This window comes from Eumetopias jubatus, unplaced genomic scaffold, assembly GCF_037043125.1.
Source record: "Eumetopias jubatus isolate StellerSeaLion01/CBP00866 unplaced genomic scaffold, mEumJub1_p1.0 scaffold_16, whole genome shotgun sequence".
Lineage (NCBI taxonomy): Eukaryota > Metazoa > Chordata > Mammalia > Carnivora > Otariidae > Eumetopias > Eumetopias jubatus.
Window position 1 is genome coordinate 15,540,840 of NW_028274822.1, and position 17,472 is coordinate 15,558,311.

The window sequence follows — 17,472 nt, forward strand, 5'->3', positions numbered from 1 at the left end:
ACCCCACTGAAGTCACCTCTGAAGGTAATGTCTGGTGCATAATATGCTCTTAGTAAAAAACACTTTAAATGGAAATAGAAGAGGGCATCTAATTTATGCTTGGAAATTCTTTGCCATACCCTTGGAATGAGAAAATTTTGTTCAAGACTTTGATAGCAACACTGTATATGTACTAAGGTTGATGCTTTTAACCTCTGTGAACCATGGTTGAATAGTAAATCACTGAAGGTGAAAAGAAAACTATAAATATTTTGGGGAAAAGCCAAAAATATTAAAGTAAGTTGAGCTTAGCCCGAGATTGCAGCCAATTTCACTTGGCAGGATTGCTGCCATCAAAATGTGGAATTGGATGCAAGTCACTTAGAATCAAATAGGCAATTACAGCTACCCAAACACTTCAAAGGAACTATTGACTAATTTAGTAATTAATCAGTATTTATCGAGCATCTACTTTATTCAGTGCCTTGTCCTAGGCACCATTTAAGATTTGCCTTCAATGAGCTTATATCATTTGAAACCGAAACCATTTCCAGATCTAACAAAGATTCTGTGGCCTTTTAAGGTGAATTTAATCTTATATACATACACTTTATGCTGTATAAAAAGGTCGTAAGTATTACTGAGATGAAGTAGCTCTTGATTACTACTAAAATTTACTACTAAAATAATCATGTCTAACTATGAAATGTTTCACATTCTGTAGACACTACTTTGTTTCCTTTGTCTGCTACACTTTCTACCTGTTGTCGCCCTTTATTTTCTTTGCGGCAGGCCTGCTCACCCACTGGGGAAGCTAGAGCCCTGTACAAGAAACACTCACATTCATTCATGTAACCATTCATGCCAGACATATTTATTGGCAACCTGATATGCACCAGGCACAGTGATAGGCCCAAGGTGAACAAAGCCTGCGTGGTTACTAACATCGTGAAGCCTGTAATACAGTAAGACACAAAAGCAATAAATAGATCATTGTAAATATGTGTTTCAAGACAATTACACATTGTTTTATGTGCATGAAGGAAAATAATGGAGCATCATTAAGAAATAAAAATGAGGAGCAATTTTAGGTAAGGCAGGAAAAATCTCCCCAAAGGGAAGAATGAAAAGAAACCAGTCGGGGATATTGGGGATTAAGCATTCTAGGGGGGCAGAAAGCATCTGGAAGGCCAAGGTGAGGGCAGGGGAAGTAAGTAAAATTCGGCTCAAGGAACAGAGAGAAATCCAGTGCAGCTGGAAGATATTTTGCTGGTGTAAAGGTATGAAAACGTAATAATAATAGTAGAGCTTTTCATATGTTGCCACACATGGTGGTAACCCCTTCTTATGCATTATCTTATTTGACCCTCACAACAGATCTGTAACTTAGGCATCATGATGCTCTCCATTTTATAAATGAAGGAAACTGAGGCAGGGAGAGAGTACCTTCAGAGGTCAAAATTGAAACTAAGATTCCAACAAGAATGTGAATGGAAGGGTCCCAGTGCTTAAACCATTACATTATATTTCTTTGGCATAACATCGGGCAGGTGATGGCCAGCTCACATGGAGATGCCTAGGTCATGCTAAAATTTCCTATATTTTATTCTGAGCTCAGGGAAAAGCAATGAATAGTTTTAAGTAGAAAGCAAGCCATCAATTCTACTGAAAGCTGATAAAACTTTCAGTTTGATGAGGACTGAAAAGCTTCCATTAGATTCGCCTTTATGAAAGTCATTGGCTGCGTTGGCAGGAGTTTTTGGGATGGTGGAAGCAGAAATTGCATTGGAAGAGATTGAAGACTCCTTGGGAAATGATGGGAAATAGCATATGTGGACAATTTCCTCTTTCCCGAGGTTTGGCTGGAGAGAAGAGTGGAGAAATTGAGGGCAGCTAAAGGAAAGATATGGAATCATGGGAAATGTTTTGTTTCAAATCATGGGGGCCGTAGGACGTATTTGTAATTTAATGGCAATATTACATAAAATTTCCTTTGATTTCCAGTTAGGCATGATTCTGTCTTCGCTGCATTTGCAGCGAGGATAAGATCTATGCTTGGCAATTAAAATAAATCTTTGCCCCATGTTGGCTGTGCACTAGGACCTCACTTCTGCCCTGCTGCCTCGATTCAAAATCTGAAGGCCTTTATGAAGGCTTCTGTTATTTTTGACCTCTACTCTCAGGTTTTGGGACCTCAATTTTGGTATTATCTTCAACTTGCTGCCTCCCTGGTATGAGGAAACCTCTATTACTTAGAGCAATGCTAACCACTATAACATACGAACTAAAAATTTTAGTGGGTAAATACACTAAAAGTTTATTTTATGCTCATGAAAAACCCAAAGTGCCTACTCAGGAGAAACTGGTAATCTCTTGTCTCTGCAATGAGCAGAGCCCAGGCTCGTTGCCATGGATATCTGTATCAAGCCAGTGAAAGGGAGAAGAGAGTGAAGGATCATTTACGGGAAGGTTTCATAGGTCAAGCACATCACTCTGAAGTGTACATCACTTCTATTTATATGCCACAGGCTAGAGCTCAGTCCTAAGGGCAAATCTAACTGCAGGGAAGGCTGGGGAACGTAGTTTAGCTGTGTGTTGAGGAAGAAGAGGTACAGGGTCAGGGGACTAGACAGATTGTTACTTGTTGCTTCTCTGGATCTCACCTCTTGCCCCTTAGGTGAATTAGAACACCCTGCAGCCTACTCCCTTGATGGATTTTTCTGTACTTGACCCTGCACCGCTCTACTGAACAGACCAGGGGGCTAACTCTCCTACAGCAAAATTTCTGCATCTTCCTCGATAGTTCTCTTTAACTTTGCCAAAGTCACAGAATGACATTGGTGTTGGTTTACCCTGTCTTCTAAGGGAAATGGACAAAACTCCCTATTAAAGAGAACTTCGTATAGCAGTTTAACTCCAGCTACAACTGCAAGAACAATTGCTGTGTCCCTTAGCCACAAACCAAATTAATCTCGTTCCAGCAAAATCAGCTCCTCCCAGAAAAGATACTCATTCAGAAAATATCCTTTTTCGAGACATATATTGCTGCAGAACATTTTATTACATAATCCTCATAATTCTAGGGAGCAGAAATGTTAACCCTTTTATTTTATGAATGAGGAAATTGATAGGGAGGTTAAGTTTCATTTAACTCATGGGTGGGTGTTAGAATTTTTTGAAAAGCTCTTATTTCTGAAACTTGGTGAATGATTTTCTCTCATCTGGGGCAATGATAATTTTCTGTAGAACATATGGAAAAACTAATGGAAAGCATAAAATAAGAGAGGGTTAAGAAGCATATTATCAGTGCCCCAAAGTGGCAAATTGGTAAATTTTTCTTACAGTCTAATTTCTATGATTTTTTTTAAAGATTTATTTATTTTAGAGAGAGAGAGTGTGTGAGAGAGTGGGGGGAAGGGCAGAGGGAGAGAGAGAGAATCTCCAGCAGACTCCCCACTGAGTGTGGAGCCCAACGCAGAGCTCCATCTCACCACCCTGAGATCATGACCTGAGTCGAAATCAAGAGTCAGACGCTTAACCAACTGAGCCACTCAGGTGCCCCTCTATGATTTTTCTTGAAAGAAATTAGTTCTGAAAAATTATATATAATGAAGTTTAAAAAAAACACTTATATACCCACTACCCAAAATATTTTCAAGTTATTTTGTTTAATGTTTGCTTCAGATTTCTTTTTAAAGATATAAAAATGTTACAGATGAAAGTCACATGTACTTTTTCTTCACATTGCTAATTCATGGATTTATCATTTCATACTTTGCTCTTTGCTAAATATTTCATCATAAACTTAACCCATATCATTAAAATTCATCATAAACTTAGCTTGTTGAATGATACTCTCTTGTTATTTAGGAATTTTTTACAGTTATGCTATAATTGTGCTATAATGTGTTTCTTTATGCTTAAATCTTTTTCCATAGTACAGATAAGTTCCTCTTGGTATAGTTCCTAGAAGGGAAAATAAATGCAAATTTGTCTCTACCATGTCTATCACTACTTCTACCTTCTTAAATTGTTAATTCTGACTTTTGTTTCATCTGAAATGTTTCCTTATGTCATTTGTTTCCCAGATGGGTAGGTGATTAGTATATTTTTTACATTTTGCTTATAAGAGAATGGTTTTTTGTCAGCTTCACAAATGAAAGACAATCTCGCTAGTGAAGAAATTCTTTCGTTACAGCCTTTTCCTTTGAAACCACTATAGATCGAATACCAGATTTTCTGGCACTTAGTAATACAGATGGAAAATATAAAGGCAGCTGGTTTTTCTGGGTGTTCTTTCAATATTTTCTTTAACCATTTAATTCAAAAATTTTGTCGACGGTGTCTAGGGATCGAACTCTTCAATTATTTTATGTATAGCACAGTGTGATTTCACAGTTGACTTACTCAGATTTTTGTTTGCTTGTTTGTTTTAGATTTTACTTATGTTCCAATGGTTTCTTCTCCTTCAAAACACCCAAAATTCTTCTTCCATAATTTATCCTCCATGTCTGTCATCTTTTTTCCTTCAGCCCCCTTTTTAATCTCTTAGTCATTTTTCTTGCATTTGGGAAAAAAGAATTGACATTTACATTTTACCAGTGATTTGATTTTTAAATAGATTTTAATGTCTAATATGAATTTAATTTTTTCATTGTATTAGAGTTTTTCTGCCAATCTCCCTTTCTCAGCCACCTCCCATTTCACTGTATCCTGTTTATGTCCACATTACCCTGTACTGTATGTGTGCCTTTCACACCTGCATCATAGATTCTGTATTGTTTTGCATCCTATAATGAGTCTAAAGAGCTATTATAATTTCCTTCCATTATTATTATTATTTCTGGATCCTGATATCATTTTCTCAGCTTTTGGGATGACAGTTTCTTTTTTTTTTTTTCCTGCTGTGTCATTACATAGGTCCCTTTATTGTTGTTAGTATTGCTTTGTTTTCTTCTCCTCAGATGGGTACCTTTTGTCAAGGTTCACCATCTGCCAGTGGCCAAAGGATGTTGTGCCTTTGGTCCCATTCTGTAGGCATTTCCGTGCTGGATGAAAATCCCCTTGCTGAGATTTGGCCAGACGTCCAGTTAATACGCACAGCTCTTAGCTTAATTGTTAATGTCAATTATTAGGATTTTATCAAGTGTAACTATCCTGAACTATGATGAGATTAGCATTTTCCACTTTCCAAGTCTCTTTCACTCTAAACAGGACAGGAGGAGAAGAAAAAAATATATATATACACTCAGGAGACACTCACAATTTTTCCAATTCCCATCACCATAAAATTCTTGGAACGCAATATGCCAATGTTATTTCCTGTGCCTACTTCATAAACATTGATTCTCTAGAAGTTTTACCCTTCAACTGAGAATAGAAGGAAAAGTGCTAATGGGTAGGAAGCAAAAGCTATACCCACACAGGATAAAGGCAGATTCCTGACTTTCTCCTTGCCAGAGAACTTATATTTCTGAAAGTGAGTAAGTCTGGGGACGATAAGGGGGCTATCACGCATGCGTGCTCCATCAGCAGGGTTAAACTGAGAGCCAGCCACCCGAAAAAAATGGAACAAAGTACAAGGTCCTGGCAGCAGTGGAAATGTTAGTAATTACTTCCCTCACTGTGCCAGTTCTCATATCTTAATAGTAAGTTGCAAAAAACTGAACTGGAAAAATTAGAGCCAGTTTTAACCTGGAACTTCTTTTTTTTTTAAGATTTTTTTTTTTTTTATTAGACAGAGAGAGTGCAAGCAAGGGGAGCAGCAGGCAGAGGGAGAGGGAGAAGCGAGCCCGATGTGCGGCTCAAACCCAGGACTCTGGGATCACAACCAGAGCCAAAGGCAAGCGCTTAACTGTCTGAGCCACCCAGGTGCCCCTTAACCTGGAACTTCTAAATGATTATCACGTAATGTATTTTGAAGAGGTGCTTCTATTTAATATAAAATACACAAAATGATCCAGGTTAAACTTTTTCTATGATAAGCCTGACTTTTTCTTGTACTTACTTAAGACCACACTTTTTTAAAAGAGGAAAAAGGAAAAAAAAAAACACGGAGAAAGCACAGATGGTTTCTTAGGATGTTTTCATTAATGCTTTAATGTAAAAATTTTGCTGTACCAAAAATGGGATATATGTCCTTGAAATACATAGAGGCAAATGCCTACAGTTTGTTTTCTTAGGATAATAAAATGTCACTCTCCAGTGAAAATGTGATAGCTATAAATTTGGAAAAAACATGACTAATTTTTTTATTTCTACTTAGAATTACTAAAAATGTTGGACTTTCACTTCAGAATAAGGAAATTCACAAAAATATTTGTGGGAAGCATTGGTGCTAAATTCTCCCCAATTGAATAAAAATGAAATAGATCATTTCAACTGGAGATGAAATGTTCTGGAAATGTACTGCTGATGGTGCCAAAGCAATTAGGAATTAAACACTGACATTGGGAAGACCCTTTTTTACATGTATTGAAGGGTGATCATTTAAGCATTCTCACCAAGTAAGCACATTATCTCTAATTGGGCACTCTGAGGATACATCCTTATACTTTTTTGCAGTGGTAATAATATTGACTGGAAGATCATTATCAATTTTAAAATTGAGATTAGTATTTGCTCTTTCTTACCTGAAGGGAATACCCTTCAGGTTATAATGACTGTGTGAAGGGACCAAATGGATTCCAACAGTCAAGCTAGTTCTACGCTTGACCATATTTACTTCGGTTCTCTGCGACATAGTGAGATAAAAGAGCGTGACCATTGGGCCATCTAGTATATATAAAAGGCAATGGAAGGGATATGAAAGCTTATATATCATGTCTTCTGACATTCTGCATCTTTATTTTGAGAGCAGTGGGAGGTGTGGTCTTTTAAATATCTGGAGAGGGAACATCTGCTCAGTAGACCCAAGATTTATCAGCTACATCCACTCCAAGGGCAGCCAGAGCAGCCAGATACAAATGTTCTATTAACAGACTTGGCCCTGGTCTCCTGCCTGTAATCTCCACATTCTCTTTTGCCCTCTTGGCTTTTCACAGGCCTTTTGTAAGAGCCAAAGAATCTTTCTTGGAACCTGCAAAATGCAACAGAAACGAAAAGGAGTAAAAAGTCATGTTTCTGATAAAGAGCCATTAGTGCTAATTATGTCACCAATAGTCCAGTGAGAGGGAACAAGAAAAAGTCTCCAGATAAGGACCTGAGGAAAAAAATATTGAAAATCAACTTTTGAGTTATTTTTTTATCCGTTTGAGCTCCTTGTGGATACACAACTGAGTTAATATTTTATTTGCTTTTTTAGTCTAAATAACAAAAATAAATTCAAACTTTCAAAAAATATCAAAGACTTGTAAATTCAAAATTGTACATGTGATTTATTTACCCCATTTGCTGTTCTTCCTCAGGGTCATAACTGATTTTTTCTTGAATATTTATTTGGTCTTTAAATTTCTCAACATTTTATATAATGTGAAAAAATAACACATTAAAATAGATTTATTGTTAAAGTCATCATTCTACTTCTCATTTTGATAAGGTATTTGCAAGGCATACAGATAAGTATTAAATCTCTTCAGGAGCAAATAGATTTATCATACAGGATGTATTTACATTGTGATAGTAAGAGCCAAACTTCTAAATGAGAAAAATATCTCCACATAAAATTGTTAGAACTTGTTATACTTTTATAGCCATGGAGCTCATTAGTGGCCATTGTAGGATGGTGTAACACTGAGAATTTCTTGCTCTAAAACCACTAGCAGACTAAAATATTCCTGGTACACACTCAGAGATCATATACATATTCCAGCTCTAGGAAATCTGAATGCCCTCTCCAAATTATGCTATTGTAATTGTGGTTAAAAACAATAGAAGTTGTTTTATTTATGAAAAGATGAACAGGGTTGTAGGTATAGCATGGCTAATGGTAAAGGGAAGATGACAAAGCTAATGCCTAAAAATATCTTGAGATACAAATGTCTAAGTCAGGAATAATGGGGATGCTGGTGAAAATTTAAATATGTTACTGTTTGAATAAGGCTGGTTTGTGACTTTAGCAAGTTGAAAGTTGTTCTTGAGGTTGGTTTTGCATTAAGGTACTAGTGTCATCTGTTTCAGTATCTGTTTTTTTATTTTATGTTTTTTAATAGATTTATTTATTTATTTATTTATTTATTTATTTATTTATTTATTTGAAAGAGAGAGTGCATAAACAGGAAGAGGAGCAGGGGGCAGGGAGAGAGAGGGGAAAGAATCTCAAGCAGACTCCCCGTTGAGTGTGCAGCCCTATGTGGGGCTCCATCCCATGACCCCCGAGATCATGACCTGAGCCGAAATCAAGAGTCTGGTGCTCAAGGGACTGAGCCACCCAGGCACCCCTGTTTCAGTGTCTGTTTTGATAAAAACGAATCCACACAATTATTTTCTCTTTTAAACATAATTGTAGACCCACTGAGTATATAACGAGTTAGCATTCTTGGCAGTTAGTGTACCTCAGAGCAGCACGTTTGTGACTCAGTTTATTTATCCCTTACCAGTAGACTAACAGCTAATATAGTAGTTGTGATGGCTTAGATTTTTATATTAATATTATTACTTGTTGTATGTGCTCTATTTTTATGCATTTAACTCAACTGGCAAAAACAGAAAGCAAGAGGAATACTTATACTGAAACACAAGTTAAAGTGCCTAAAATATAAAGTCTCCCAGTTTACCTGAAGATAGAATCATTGCAGGATCCATAAGTGATATTTATCATATAAAAATTAGTCTGTAAAACCCTAGTATCCCTCCTTATATGTCAAAAACTATGACAAAAATCAAAATATGGTAAATTTTTTTAAAGATTTTATTTATTTGAGAGAGAGGATGAGAGAGAAAGAGAGAGAGAGCACATGAGAGGGGGGAGGGTCAGAGGGAGAAGCAGACTCCCTGCTGAGCAGCGAGCCCGATGCAGGATTTGATCGTGGGACTCCAGGATCCTGACCTGAGCTGAAGGCAGTTGCCCAACCAACTGAGCCACTCAGGAGCCCAAAATATGGTAAATTTTTATGAAATTAGGTTTTTCGTTTATTGGAACTAAAAAAAAGTCTATGCCTACAGGATGTTACATACTTGAAAATGCAGCCAGAAATTCTGATATCGTGTCATTTAGAAAAATATATGGAAATCATAAGACAAACCAGTGGAAAAAATAAATTAGTGGATTTTTAAATACAAAAATTCCCAACATGAAATTTTAAAAATGTTTCCATTATAAATATTAAAACTTCTATTTTAATAAATTGGAGTGTCAAGATTCAAAGTAAACATATCAACAGCATTGTGGGGCACCTTTGTGGAATAAAGAAAACTATGTCCATTTGAGTTTGTTTCCCAGGAAACAAACTGACCTACACTTCCAGCTTCTTACAGAAAATTTCTTCTCTCTAACTTTATTGAAAGCTTACTCTTCCTTTGATATACGCTCCTTGCTGAGGCCTGTCTGATGGAGGTGGCTCGTTTTCCCTTACCCGTGTTTTAGCTCAGGCTGCCATACCAAAATACCATAGGCTGGATGGCTTAAACCATAGAAATGTATTTTCTCACAGTTCTGGAGACTGAAAGTCCAAGATCAGGGTCCCAGCAGGGTCAGGGCGTCGTGAGAGCTCTATCCTTGAATTGCAGATGGCTACCTTCTTGCTGTATCCTCACATGGTAGAGAGAGAGAAAGAGAAACAGAAAGAGCTCTTTGGTGTCTCTCCTTATGAGGACACTAATCCTATTGTATCAGGACCCCACCCTTAGGACATCGTTTAACCTTAATTACCTCTTCGTAGAGGTAATTAACTATATCTCCAAATTTAGTCACATTAGGGGTTAGGGCTTTAACACAGGAACTTGTCGGGGGACCTAATTCAGTCTATAGCAGTTCATGTACCTCGGGTAGGGAGCGGGGGCGGCAGTATCCTCACACCTCCATGCAATTTCCAAACCGTCCCTTCTCCACCTTCATGTAACCCCCCTTGTTCCTTGTTCAGGAACTCCTAGAAAACCTCAGTGCTAGAAAGAGCTCAGTATATGCTCTCTCTTTGCCTTCACTGGGGACACTGAACCTAGCTCGAGAAAATCAAACAAATGCATAGACAGGAACACCTATAGAATCATATTCTACCACCTCAACTGCAGTCTCACCGTTGCCCACGTTTTGCATAGATAGTGGTTTTCTTTTTCTCATAAGAGAACCGTACCAAGTAGCCTTCCACTTCTAAAATATGGATCTTCAGATTGCTCTTCTGACTGATTAATTGATTATTTGGATTGGTTGACTATTGAAGTAATAGCTTATCAGGTGCAAAACTCACTTTACTTTCTGTTATCAAATTTAAAATTTATCTGTAAGTCTTCCATCTTCTCCTTCTAAAACTAATTCCTCCCAACTATGCTGTATACATTAAAGTTTTTTTTTTTTTAACTTACAACTAAAGATACTACAAAGAAAGTTAAGCAATTAGGAATATAGTGGAAGAAGCATTCATTTGCAATGTGTTTAACCAGCAAAGGGTTAGTATCCAATTTATATAAGAAGTTCCTGCAAGTTAATAATAATGGAAAACAACCTAGTTGAAAAATGGGCAAAAGCTATGAATAGACATTCCACATAAGACGCTTTTTACTAGGACTAACAGGCAAATGCCAATTAAAACAACATGATACCAATTCACATCCATCTGTCAAAAATAAATTGAATAGCACCCGGTGTGAGCAAGAATGTAAGCTCTTAGATACTACTGGTGGGAGCGTTCATTGGCACAATGACTTTGAAAAACAATTTTGCAATATCTGGAAAAGTTACAGATGCATATTCTACAACCCAACATTTCTACATGTAGGGAATACCCTAAAGCAACTATCATTCATGGATACAGATGGTCATTGCTGCTACATTACTGATAAAAGTGAAATATCATAAATCACTAAAATATCTACCATTATAACAATGCACAAATAAAAATGGTTATATTCCTATCATAGAAAACTATGTAGAAAGTAAATTAATGACCCTGATCTGCATGTAGTAACACTGATACATTTGAGCCATTTCATGACCCCTTTGAAGCATTATCTTCATTTAACATCCAGACTATGACACCTGATTCTCCTGCTAAATTTCTGGCCAGTCTCTCTGTCTCCTTTACTGATTGCTAGTCATCTCCATAACCTCTCCTTGGATTTCTCTTTTCTCTCAACCTTTACTCTTTAAGTGATCTCATCCATTTTTATAGCTCTAAATACCATCCTTGTGCCAATGACTTTGAAGTTTTATCTCCAGCCTAGATCTCTCCCCTGAATGCCAGACCCCTATATCTCACAGCCCATGTACTCAACATCTCAACTTAATGCTTTGGACTTAGGATCCTATGACCTCATTTTTCACCTGTGTTACTCGAAGACAATTCTTAAAGTTGCTCAGAGCCTCCAAAATGTATCTCCAATCTGTTCACTTCTCATCACCCTCACTGCCACCTGCCTGATTGAAATCACCATCATCTGTTGCTTTTACTACTGAAATAAGTTTTGCAAGCGGTTTCCCTGCTTCTGCCCCTGGACTTTTTTCTTTTCTTAACAGGACTGTTGAGAACAATTTGTTAAAATGAATGTCATACCCTGTCATTTCTGTTGAAACATTCTCCCATGGTTTTTTACATGATCTGGCCTCCATTAACCCTCCAGCCTCATCTTCTCCCACCGTTTCCGCCTTCCCCTCCACTCCTGCCATCCAGACCTCCTCATGGCTCTTGGAACACGCCACACACTACTGCGTCAGACTCTGCACTTCCTGTTCTCTCCATTAGCCAAGTGACCACCTCCTCCACTTTCGTTGGTCTTTTCTCAAGCGTAGCTTCTTGGATAAGACTTTCTTGGACGCTCAGTTCCAACTTCCAGAGTGACCCTCATCACTCCATCCCTTTTCCTACTTGCTGTAGTTAGCACTCATCAACATAGAGCAGCTGTATGAGTGTGCTGGGGCTGTCACAACAAAATGCCGCACCTTGGGTGGCTTAGACAATAAACATTTATTTTCTTACGGTTTTGGAGGCTAGAAGGTCCTGATTGGGGTACCAGTAGATTTGATTTCTGGTTTGGGCTCTCTTCATGGCTTGCAGATGGCGTCCGTGTCCTCACGTGGCCTTTCCTCTCTGTATGTGTGAGGAGAAAGAAAAATTTCTGATGTCTCTTCTTCTTATAAGGACACCTTCTTATAAGGACACTTCTTATAAATTCCACCAGCTGTGGAATTAAGGCCTTTCCTTTATTACCTCAGTGAATCTTTATTGGCTCCTTATGGACCTTTATCTCCAAACTGAGTTACATTGTAGGTTAGGGTTCAATATACGAATGTGGGGGGTTCTCAGTTCAGTCTCTAACGGCAGTCTATATAGAATATTTCATATTTTGTTGTTTATTGTTTGTTCACTCTACTACAACATAAACTTATGAAGGGCAGAAATTTTTGGTCATTCACTGCTTTATTCTAGCACTTAGGATGATGCCTGAGGTATAGTTGGTATTTAATAAATATTAAGTAAATTATCTCAAAAACCTGATGTGATATATAAAAAGCAAGTTATGATTTTGCACTAAAAACATCATTTCAAAATTTCCAAAATACAAAATTATGCTACGAATTTTTCAGGAACAAATATGTATGTGATAATATATTTTAAAGTAATTGGAAGAATGCCAACTTCAGGATAATTAATTACTTCCCTAAAGAGAGGAAGGGAAATTACATTTGAGATGGGTGAAAGCAGCTCTAACTGTCGCTATGTGATTTTGTTTTTTTAAAAAAATATGTTTTGAAACAAATAGTGCAAAATATTACCGTTTGTTAAATCTTGAGGGGATGTAGGAATGTGTGGTATATGATTCTCTGTATTTTCTATTTTTAAATATTTCAAGAGAAAGAGGTAAGAGTTCCTATAAGGGCAGAGACCATACCTGTTTTGTCCCTGCATGTGTTCCGAACTCCTAATGTGAGTGATGGTCCATAGTAGGACCTCAGTGAATATTTGGCAGATAGATGAAGTTTTAGACGATTTGGACTTATTTGTCTTTGGATCTGAGCATAATAGCCGGTACATAGATGAGCAAGTAAGCAAAGAAACAAACAGATGAAAATACTTCTTGAGAGCTCTCCAAATCTCCCCAACCATACTAATCATGCCCTTCCCTCTTTCTGACCCTTCTAGTCAGTGATTTGGGAAGGGTATATCTGCCTTGGCTGCCCTGTTCTACCATGTCCTTTTCTGTTCTCACCTCTAATTTTCATTTCTGCCAAAGTAGAAGCCACTAGAGAAAGCTCATAGGGGATGAACAGGGCTTACAGTTAAGGCGCTGATCTTCTGCATTTCCCCGTAAACCCTTAAGTCATTTGGAACCCCTATTTAGATTTGCACTTCTCCGTGACTCTTCCTCATTAGCTTTGATAGATTATTCTGCCTAAAACAAGTCTTGTTGGCCCTTCAAAGAGTGGCAACAGAAACCTGTTGTTTTTAACCTCTGCTTGACTCATTAATACCCTTTGCTAACTAACATCATTTCCTGCCCATCTCACAGTCAGATGCCCCCGATCTAGCCAGACCAGATGTAGGCTGCTTTCTCCCAACATTCCTTTCACAATTTTCCTAAAAAACATTTGTGGTTCCTGGTTTGTCTAATAATCTAGAGTCATACATTTATATTTACCTTCCGTAGATGACAAATTCTAGTACATGTTGAGAGTTACTGTGTTCCTTTTTTTCTCGTTTTGCCTAATTGTGAGTATTTTATGTATGTTTCAGTCTATCTATTTCTTTTTTGTCTTAATTTTTTTTTACAAACAAGCAAGAGTCAAGTTATTAACCAGAATGTGAAGATATTCAGAGAACTCATTCCCTGGAATAGGTTCTCACTCCATGTTAATTAGGGAAACAACAATACAGTATTTCACACTTGCCTGTGTAATCTTTTCTCTCTACTTGGCCATGGGGAAAGTGAAGACCCTAGGGATTAGAAGGAGAAAAGAATTTGGAATTACAAATTAAGATCCTTTATCTGATAAATACCAAGCCAGAAATTAGAAATCGCACCTCACACCACACTAATAAATAGGTTTCAGATGCATTCAGTGTTAAAAAAAAAATCAAACGAGAGAAAAATTGAATAATGCATCATTAAGTGTTCGTCAGATCTCTGGATGGAAGTCTTTCTTAGCTTAAAAGCAACCACAGGCATACAAAAAAAAAAAAAGTGGACGTTTGATCTGCATAAACATTTAAAATTTAGATACGATTTTTGCTTCAAAAAGGCAAAAACACATAATTAAAAACAAAAGATGAAAAATGGATTGGAGAAACTCTTTGCAACAAATATAGTATTTTCCACTCTAAAAAGAGTCCATTCAAATTGATACTAAAACACTAAGACCCTTGAAGCTGAAAAAGGATTGAGTGACATGGCCAGTTAATTCATAAATGAACTACATTTAGTAACAACATAAATATATGTAAGTAATAAATATCATAATAATAATGAAGGAAATCAAATTAACAAAGCAGAGGGAACCAATGGGCTGTGGGAGGCAGGCTTTATAGTTACTAGGGTGGCTTGACTTCTGCTTCCCATAGGAGAATGTGATTGGCTTGTTTGAGTAATTTTATGGCCTGGCAAGGAAGTATAATCCTTTAAATTGAGAAGGGGCAGGTGCAGCTGGTCCGGCTGATAGGGGACTAGCTGGTGGAGTTTTTCATGCTGAGCGTGAAGGCGTATCTGGCAAGAGCAGTAAACTCATAGTTAGGCCTGTGGACCCTGTGAGGCTCAGTGATGTTAAAGCAGCACTTGAAATTTTAGGTCTTACAATTCATTCTACCGGGAAGAGAAGGAAGAAGACAGAGACCTGGTCTACTTCTCTTTGTGTGAACAGTTTCCAGCCACACACTCAGTGACAGTAATTTTCAGTAGTGTCTGCTGTTTTCTATAATGAATCTTATCAGGGTTTTTATTGGGAAAGACATAACGAAACTGGTAGCAGATGTGTAAAAAACTCCCATTTCATAGGGAAGTACAGTGGAAATTAGTTTAAATGTGAATGGCTCGTATGTAAGGTATAATTAAGATGGGTCCTTAATATTAATACTTTAGTGTTCAATTAAACATGCATATATTCTATATTTGAATAAGCAAACGACATAAGATATTTCTGACTATGCATAGACAGAGCAAAGCATGATCAGATTTTTCATTGGAATTTATTTTATTTTATTATTATTAATATTAATATATTATTAAATTTCACTCTATCAAATCTTACCTGTCCTCTCGACGCTACCTAATTTAAAAAAAAAATGATCTGAGACCATTTTTAAAGATTTCTCTGTGACATTCGGGGCTTATGTTTTATCCATTCTCATGCAGTGTCTGTTCTTTGGGTACCATTTGGAATTTTTCACCATGTTCTGTATTTTTTCACTTAAAAACTAGCCCTTGAGACCAGAAAGACATTCACTGGTGACTCTCAAGGTGAAATGGCTGGATCATCCACTGGATCAGAGCCCCTGATTGGCAGGGCTCTGCAGGTGGCTCCTGTGCATGTCCAAGTTTGTTAAATCCACTGATACTAGACATGCTTTCATTTCTGTGGCTCAAGGAAGTTATACAGTAGCTCTCCATATCTTCTAGTGGGGGCAGGGAGATGGTAAAAAAAGAGAAAGGTGGTGAAAGTTTTGCATGCAAGCATCTCTCTTATGTGTGACTGTGGCAGGTTACATTGCTTCTTTTCACCCCTTCTTCCTTCTCTGTAAAACAGAGGTAACCTACAATATCCTAGTACTGTAAGTCAAGAATCTGGTACATAGCTGGTATACACTGTACAATGAATAATGTTACCGCTGTCCCCTCCTCTCCTCCCCCCTCCCCAGTCTCTTCTCTTTCTAACCCCCTTAGGAGAACTTCGGAATACAACTAAGGTAAGGTGAGTCATTGTGAGTCTTCTACACCAAACCCCAAATTATACTCGTAATAATGAGGGTTTTACATTTATCATCTACCATGTATTATGTGCTTCTATAGGTAACCTTTAATTCTTAGAAAAATGTGACAAAGTTGATTATTGTGTATCCAAATCAATCGATTTACAGATGAGAACACTGAGAATGAAAGGAACATTTAACTGGCCCATTATCAGTTTAGTAGGTGTTGAAACTAAGATTCAAGTTCAAATAAGTCCAGATACCCAGCTTGTCCCACCAAAAGCACCCAAAATGCAGTTATTTTAATTTTATTTTATTTTTCCAAAAAATAATTTTGGACCATGCTCTTGATTTTTAAAACCCACATTCAAGTGTCTCAAACTCATATGCCTAATAGGACCAGGAAGAAAATGTAAATGAGAGGAAAAGCTGGGTTGTATCCAGCTGACATAAAGACTGATTTATGTAGTTTTCGACCATTTTTCCTGAAACACATAGCCCTCTAAACCTCTCTTTTCTTTTCCTAGTTTTGATAGAAAACATAGTTACAGAGAAAACCAATAGCAGGCGCATGATGAGAAACGGCAGCTGGAGTTTGGCTTCAGGATTGGGGCAAAAGAAGAAAGAGGCAAAACATTGGCAAAGTCAGGGCGAAACCTCACACCTTATCTGAAGAGCACAACTAGCTGTCTAGCCCACACCCACTGTCCTGAAATTCAGGTCGCAAGACTCCAGACCTGGTTTCTAAAGAAAAGTCAGAGATCCAGGTTTTAATCAGAAACCTCACAACTTTTGGTTGTTGGCCTGAAATAATAAAAGAAAACAACCATTGAACATTGTGCTGGCCAAGCAGAGCAGCTCGGCAGCCCACATTTGCCCACTGGCCACCAGCTTGGAACCTCTTCTCTTCATGAACAGTAAGAAACACCTGGGGTTTTAAGACTCCATACTTAGGGAAACTATTTTTATTAAGAATGGTCTCAAGCATGGCCTTTTGTATCAGCAACTCCTGCTTGAAGGGGCCTTCCTCTAAATTTTTGTGTGACTAACTCCTGGTTGCACAGTTTTCACCTCCAAGATGTCTTCCTTGATCCTTCTACCAAATATTTTTCCCACTTGTCTTATTCTGTCCCACTACCTACTACAGTTACTGCTCTCTGAAGTGATCCTCTTTGTTTCTCAGTATGGACCTTGCCCACTGGAGGATGGTTTCCGTTGGGGTAGGAATCTTGCATGTCTTATTCACCATTGTATTCTCAAGACCTAGAGCAGTATCTTGTACCGGGTACATGTTCCACAGTAGTTCATAAGAGAGAGTAGCAATCACTTATTGAGTACTTCCTGTATGTCCACGTGCTAGATGTCTGGAGATCAAGTATTTGATGGCTGCAAAAGCTGGAATAAGCAAAGGAGCTGACTGTACCCTTTCCAGTGCCAAGCACTCAGTAGATGATCAATGAACATTTGTAGAGTTAAGTGAACACTGAGTAAAGCACAAACAATT